Source organism: Salvelinus namaycush, chromosome 19 (genome assembly GCF_016432855.1).
Source record: "Salvelinus namaycush isolate Seneca chromosome 19, SaNama_1.0, whole genome shotgun sequence".
NCBI lineage: Eukaryota > Metazoa > Chordata > Actinopteri > Salmoniformes > Salmonidae > Salvelinus > Salvelinus namaycush.
In genome coordinates, this window is record NC_052325.1 from 40,487,039 (window position 1) to 40,495,318 (window position 8,280).

Here is an 8,280-nt window from a genome sequence, read left to right on the forward strand (position 1 = left end):
AAGCTTGTCTCTCAATTCAAAATAACGTGTCAGTACTTTGCCACTTGATAACCAGCACACTTCTGTATGTTGTAAAAGCGTTACATGGTCACTGCCCATATCATTGCATAATGCAGAAAATACACGAGAGTTCAGGGGCCTTGCTTTAACAAAGTTAACAATTTTCACTGTAGTGTCCAAAACATCTTTCAAGCTGTCAGGCATTCCCTTGGCAGCAAGAGCCTCTCGGTGGATGCTGCAGAGTACCCAAGTGGCGTCGGGAGCAACTGCTTGCACGCGTGTTACCACTCCACTATGTCTCCCTGTCATGGCTTTTGCACCATCAGTACAGATACCAACACATCTTGACCACCAAAGTCCATTTGATGTTACAAAGCTGTCCAGTACTTTAAAAATATCCTCTCCTGTTGTCCTGGTTTCCAGTGGTTTGCAGAAGAGGATGTCTTCCTTAATTGACCCCCCATAAACGTAACAGACATATACCAGGAGCTGTGCCAGGCCCAACACGTCTGTTGACATCCAGCTATAACGCATAGAATTCACTGGCTTGTATGTGAAGCAGTAATTGTTTCAGAACATCTCCTGCCATGTCACTTATGCGTCATGAAACAGTGTTGTTTGATGAAGGCATTGTCTATATAGTTTTTTGAGCCTTTTCCCCCAGCATTGTCCCAGCCATATCCACGGCAGCAGGAAGAATAAAGTCCTCCACAATAGTATGGGGCTTGCCTGTCCTAGCCACTCGGTAGCTCACCATATAAGACGCTTCTAGTGGCTTCTTATTAATGGTATTTGTTCCTTTAATGCATGTCTTATTACTCAAAAGTTGTCTTAATTCTCACTCAAAAAACATGTTTTGTTTCTAAATGTCTGCGTAAGAGTGGAGGTTTCATCGAGTTGTGAGTACTTTTGCACATATAACACACTGTGGCTGAGGAAAGGCACTACTCTCAATATAAGTGAACCCCAAATCAATGTAGTTCTCATCATATTTGTGCCTCTTCTACAAATGTAGAATGACTGACGCTAGCATTGGATGTGCTCGTGGAAGCAGAACAACTTGTGTCGTCGACAGGTGCAGGTGTAGTACTGCTGGTAGTAGTGTGTCTCTATGGACGCAAGCCTTACTTTTTTTAACCATTAATCAATTTTCGAGCAAACAGAATGAGCAGCAGCTACGTTTGGCTACATACGGACCATTCGTGGAATTCCCCCGAGAGAGTAACGGTTAATGTGATTGGATGTTAATTATTTGACTAGGCTACCTGTATTTGACATTGTGTTGTTGTTTCGTTGAACACTAGATGGTTTAATGACATTTTTTGTCAGTGAAACGAGGCTACTCGGGCGAGAGAAAAAACTCACCCAAATGTATAGCCCCGTTGGAAAATCTAAATGGACTGTTTGAAAATGTGAAGAAAAGAAAAATGTAATAAAAGGTATTTCTTTATTTATATTTTTAAATGTGAATCGCATTGTTTTGGAGCGTACCCCCGATGGCATTGCACGTCCCCCTGTCTTAGATTAATTCAGACTCTTTTGAGGAAGTGTCTCAAAATGGCAAAACTATTGTCGCTTTTCTCGTTTTTCAAGGGATGGTCTTTTAAGGGAGTATGCCAGCACACTCGTTCGGTTCGCCTAGCCGACTTCAGCTAGCCACTAGTCGAACTGAAGCATGCTGACGCCTTAATACAGTGACAACTAAAAGACTACAACTAAAAGATTCCAAAAACAATTTAGTCCAATCAATGTATCATGTGGCTGTCCATGGTATTGATTTCTGTGTGTGTGTGTGTGTGTGTGTGTGTGTGTGTGTGTGTGTGTGCGTAAGTAAGTAGAAAAAACATGTTGACTCACCCTACTCACACAATGCCATCCTCCTCTTTTTCATGTTGCCGAAACGATCTATGACTCTGTCATACAGTACACGCTTTTAGATTTTGTTGTACTAGGCTACCAGGCTAAAATGCTTGCTCGATAGCCTAACTTCCTTTCATGGGCAACAACTAGCGGCTAGTTAACGTTAGCCTACTACGTCTAGCTACATATTGAACTTCCATTCTCTCAGGCCAGAGGCACAATGTATGAAATTATGGTTGAATCAGAATCGCCATTATAATCATTGGCCAGAACGGAGATTTAAGTAAATCTCTATCTCCATCCACGGCTAATTTATGGAAGGGACAGCTAGCCAGCCACCGGAGGACAACACAACAAGATGCAACAATTCCATTTTTTCTGTCAATGATGTTTGGCTTCATGTTATGTGATTGGTCTGAAGCCAAATCCAAACTGTCTTCCGTTGACACTTTTTTTGGTGCTCCGGGACCATTCACAGTTGAGCTAACTCAGTTTAGCTCAATGCTGATTGGCTATAATTGTAAAATAAAATATCAAGGGAGGCCAAATGCTCGCTGGCTTCCCTTGCATTCAATGCTACGGGCGGCAACGATAATCATTATCATACTCTTTTTGACCAGACAGCATCAGTTAGCTGGGCTAAATACACAGAGACAGATGGGTGCTGTTTCGCTAACTCGGATGCTTTCTCCGGTGAGATACATTCAGCCTCTTGCAAATTGAAGGACAATTATTAAACACAGAAAGATGAAAGATATATTATTTTATATGTTTTTTATTTATCATTTTTGGGGGGAAGCATGGCTTCCCTTTGCCTCCATGAATACACGCCACTGGGAATAACATAACTATAGGGAAGTTGATTTACAGTACCAGTCAACAGCTTGGACACACCAACTCATTCAAGGGATTTTCTTTATTTTTACTATTTTCTACATTATAGAATAATAGTGAAGACCTCAAAACTATTAAATAACACATACATTTTAAGTCAGAAGTATACATACACCTTAGCCAAATACATTTAAACTCAGTCTTTCACAATTCCTGACAATTAATCAGAGTAAAAATTCCCTGTCTTAGGTCAGCTAGGATCACCACTTTATTTTAAGAATGTGAAATGTCAGAATAATAGTAGAGATAATGATTTATTTCAGCTTTTATTTCTTTCATCACGTTCCCAGTGAGTCAGAAGTTTACATACACTCAATTAGTATTTGGTAGCTTTGCCTTTAAATTGTTTAACTTGGGTCAAACGTTTCGGGTAGCCTTCCACAAGCTTCCCACAATAGATTGGGTGATTTTTGGCCCATTCCTCCTGACAGAGCTGGTCAGGTTTGTAGACCTTCTTGCTCGCACACGCTTTTTCAGTTCTGCCCACAAATGTTCTATAGGATATAGGTCAGGGCTTTGTGATGGCCACTCCAATACCTTGACTTTGTTGTTCTTAAGCCATTTTGCCACAACTTTGGAAGTATGGTCATTGTCCACTTGGAAGACCCATTTACGATCAAGCTTTAACTTCCTGACTGATGTCTTGAGATGTTGCTTCAATATATCCACATAATTTTCCTGCCTCATGATGCCATCTATTTTGTGAAGTGCACCGGTCCCTCCTGCAGCAGAGCACCCCCACAACATGATGCTGCCACCCCTGTGCTTCACGGTTGGGATGGTGTTCTTCGGCTTGCAAGCCTCCCCCTTTTCCCTCCAAACATAACGATGGTCATTATGGCCAAACAGTTCTATTTTTATTTCATCAGACCAGAGGACATTTCTCCAAAAAGTACGATCTTTGTCCCCATGTGCAGGTGAAAACCGTAGTCTGGCTTTTTTTATGGCGGTTTTGGAGCAGTGGCTTCTTCCTTGCTGAGCGGCCTTTCAGGATATGTCGATATAGGACTAGTTTTTCTGTGGATAAAGATACTTTTGTACCTGTTTCCTCCAGCATCTTCACAAGATCGTTTGCTGTTGTTCTGGGATTGATTTGCACTTTTCGCACCAAAGTACGTTCATCTCTAGGAGACAGAACGCATCTCCTTCCTGAGTAGTATGACGGCTGCGTGGTCCCATGGTGTTTATACTTGTGTACTATTGTTTGTATTGTTTGAACAAGGTACCTTCAGGCGTTTGGAAATTGCTCCCAAGGATGAACCAGACTGAACCAGAACCAGACAATTGTTTTTCTGAGGTTTTGGCTGATTTCTTTTGATTTCCCATGATGTCAAGCAAAGAGGCACTGAGTTTGAAGGTAGGCCTTGAAATACATCCACAGGTACACCTCCAATTGACTGAAATGATGTCAATTAGCCTATCTGAAGCTTCTAAAGCCATGACATCATTTTCTGGAATTTTCCAAGCTGTTTAAAGGCACAGTCAACTTAGTGTATGTAAACTTCTGAATTGTGATACAGTGAATTATAAGTGAAATAATCTGTCTGTAAACAATTGTTGGAAAAATTACTTGTGTCATGCACAAAGTAGATGTCTTAACCGACTTGCCAAAACTATAGTTTGTTAACAAGAAATTTGTGGAGTGGTTGAAAAACGAGTTTTAATGACTCCAACTTAAGTGTATGTAAACTTCTGTCTTAAACTGTAAGGAATCAAGTAGTGAGAGTTCATTAGAGTTACCAGCCTCAGAAATTGCAGGCCAAATAACTGCTTCACAGAGTTCAAGTAATAGATATCAACTGTTCAGATGAGACTGCGTGAATCAGGCCTTTATGGTCAAATTGCTGCAAAGAAACCACTACTAAAGGACACCAATAAGAAGAAGAGACTTGATTGGGCCAAGACACACGAGCAATGGACATTAGACCGGTGGAAATCTGTCCTTTGGTCTTGTCATGATGTCCTGTGAGGATCCAAATAGGTCAGATCAGGTTTGCAATGAATAACTTCAACCAGACCCCCTCTCACCCGTAGAAGGGGGGAGGAAAAAACTTGGAGGGATTAACAACTCAAGTTGTTAACAACTACTGTTGTAAATCAAACGGAGAAGATTATGTTCTCCCTCTCCAAATTCACCAAAGGAATGTGCTTTGTTTCAAGATACTTTTTCCCGCCGAAACTCTAACACATTCAAAAGCGAATACTGGAACAATATTTCTAGCATAGAACATGGGGAATAGTCAGAGGCGATCTATAGAACACTAATGTCATATTGTTTGTTATTTTGTGATGTCATAAAAATATTAGAAAGGAAATACTGTAACTTGGAAAGTATACTCACTACATGTACAAAGTTTCCATCCTGCGTGTAGTGCATGTAATATGAAAAATTATGAAAGAGTAGTTGTTAAGAAAGGGATGTGATTTTAGGAGCCATTCGAGATAATTGCTTTACATACACTTTGCACATTGACAAGTCACGCCCCTGAGTGAGGTCAGAGAGTGTGTCAGCCTGATGAACCGCCGTTTCGAACAAACTGTATAGAATTATGGGTTAAGAATTACATACCAGATCAGGAAGCATTGAGCTGCAGCTGCACGTTTAAAGTGGTCTGAACTTTGAATATCAACACGAGGTAGAGAAACGATAAACTCACCTCCCGGACAATCACTGGTATGGCTGATTAGCTGTCCTAAGTAAAGTATCTAGAAAAGCAAATTTAAGTGGGACCATTCTACTACTCTGCTCAACCCATCGTATTAAGCTACTCTCATCACCCCACTGGGAACCATCAACCCGGGTGGCTAGCCTATCTTCAAAGAGGCATCTTCAGGAGCGAATGGAAGGAAAATAAACTCTGTAGTTCTGTTCAGGACTACACGACAAGTCACTGGATACAGGACAACTACAGAGAAGAACAACAGTAGAAGGCTTGTTGGAACCATTTTGGGACATTCAGAGCCTTACAAGCTTGCCGCGAAAAGCCCCAACCCCATTTCCAAGGCCCTGTCCACCAAGAGAGATTTGGCATTTCACGTAAATACATTCATGATTTCTTACTCAAAGACGGCGGCGGTTCGTGTGCAAAGTATATGATTACTGTATGTGAGAGTAACAGCCATATTGTTGTCATTCTGCTAGGGACCTGTTTTTAACATAGTGTGTATGTTTATTCTGTGTTACCATTTAATTAGCTAGTAAATAAATAATTAAATCAATTTGTGTAGTACTGAATCATAAGTATGGCTCGGGTTCCCACCATGAAGTATGGAGGAGGTGTGATGGTGTGGGGGTGCTTTGCTGGAGACACTGTCAGTGATTTATTTAGAATTCAAGGCACACTTAACCAGCATGGCTACCACAGCATTCTGCAGCGATACGCCATCCCATCTGGTTTGCGTTTAGTGGGACTATCATTTGTTTTTCAACAGGACAATGACCCAACACACCTCCAGGCTGTGTATGGGCTATCTGACCAAGAAGGAGAGTGATGGAGTGCTGCATCAGATGACCTGGCCTCCACAATCACCCGACCTCAACCCAATTGAGATGGTTTGGGATGAGTTGGACCGCAGAGGGAAGGAAAAGCAGCCAACAAGTGCTCAGCATATGTGGGAACTCCTTCAAGACTGTTGGAAAAGCGTTTCAAGTGAAGCTGGTTGAGAGAATGTCAAGAGTGTGCAATGCTGTCATCAAGGCAAAGGGTGGCTACTTTGAAGAATCTCAAATATAAAATATATTTGTTTTACATTTTGTGGTTACTACATGATTCCATATGTGTTATTTCATAGTTCTGATGTCTTCACTATTATTCTACAATGTAGAAAATAGTAAAATATAGAAAAACCCTTGAATTATTAGGTGTGTCCAAACTTTTGACTGGTACTGTATATTTAAAATTCATAGTGTCTGTTTGCCTGTCACTCACGAGAGAGAAAGAGAGTGAGAGAGAGAGAGAGCGAGAGAGAGAGAGAGAGAGAGAGAGCTGTGCAAGCAGTCAGTCGTCATAAGTCAACAGACTATATTTAGCATGGAATATTCAACTCAGTGCCACTGTTGTTGTGGTATGAAAACAAAGTGGGATTTTAATTGCAAATGGCTGAATGCAAGAACATTTATGTTATTTAGCAAACAAATAGATGGAGAAAGGGTGTTTATTTTAGTTCCGGTTGGATTCTATGGAACCGCTGATGGATGCAACTGGAGAATTTAGTCATTTTAAGTGCATTACCAGCCAGTTCTACATTTATTTTATTTGGATAATCAGCTGCTAATAACGGCAATGTCCTTGCAATAGGCAGCCTCACTTTACAGGATATAGTATGAGAAGGCATTTCCATAACGCCTTCACATGTTTAACTCTTCAGATATCAACAAGCATTTTGCATTTTATTGTAGTACCCTCTTTACAGTTAGTACCAACAGATACAGGCAATGTCAATGAAACAAGGAGACACATCAGCAGAGCCATTCAATTCATATTGCTCTGCTAATTCTAATTCCACCAACACATCTGAGCAGAATTATAAATCAGAGTTTCTGCTATTACCTGCCTCTCCTACAGTAGGAAAAGAGAACATATGACAAAGATGTACGTCTTTAAAGTTCACATACAGTAAGTCAAGGAATACAGTATGGGTGCAGTTTTTCTGGGTGCAGTTATGAAACCATTACTGGATAGAGATCTCAGCGACACTGACGTTCTGAGGGCAGATGATAAAGGCAAATGGCACCTGGTGCAAAGATTTCCTTGATGATAAAGGGAAATTGGCTCAGCTGAGGTAAGTGATTTAAGGTGCATTATGAGGATTTAGTCTATACTTCAGGAGCACTGAGGATAATGGCACCAGGAGCTCTGATACTATGATCCATGTCACATAGGCTTATTTAAGATTCTGAACTAAAGCTTATCTCTGGATAGAGAACAGACTTAAATCCAATGGCAAGCTTGATATGATACTGCATTGACTTACTGTATATAATAAACCATTTTAGGTAACTTTATCAAATAAAGCCAGTCGTGCTTATCCATACATTCAATACATACCTTTAGATATTATTACAGTGCATCCGAAAAGTATTCAGACCCCTTGACTTTTTCAAAATGTTTGATACATTACAGCCTTATTCCAGTATTGATTAAATTGGAGTTCAATCTTTGTTTCATCAGCCCTGAGAATCTTCTTTCTCATGGTCTGAAAGTCCTTTTGGTGCCTTTTGGAAAACTCCAAGCGGGCTGTCATGTGCCTTTTACTGAGGAGTGGCTTCTGTCTGGCCACTCTACCATAAAGGCCTGATTGGTGGAGTGCTGCAGAGATGGTTGTTCTTCTGGAAGGTTCTCCCATCTCCACAAAGGAAGTTTGGAGCTCTGTCAGAGTGACCATTGGTTTCTTGATCACCTCCCTGACCAGGGCCCTTCTCCCCCGATTGCTCAGTTTGGCCGGGCGGCCAGCTCTAGGAAGAGTTTTAGTGGTTACAAACTTCTTCCATTTAAGAATGATGGAGGCCACTGTGTTCTTGGGGAC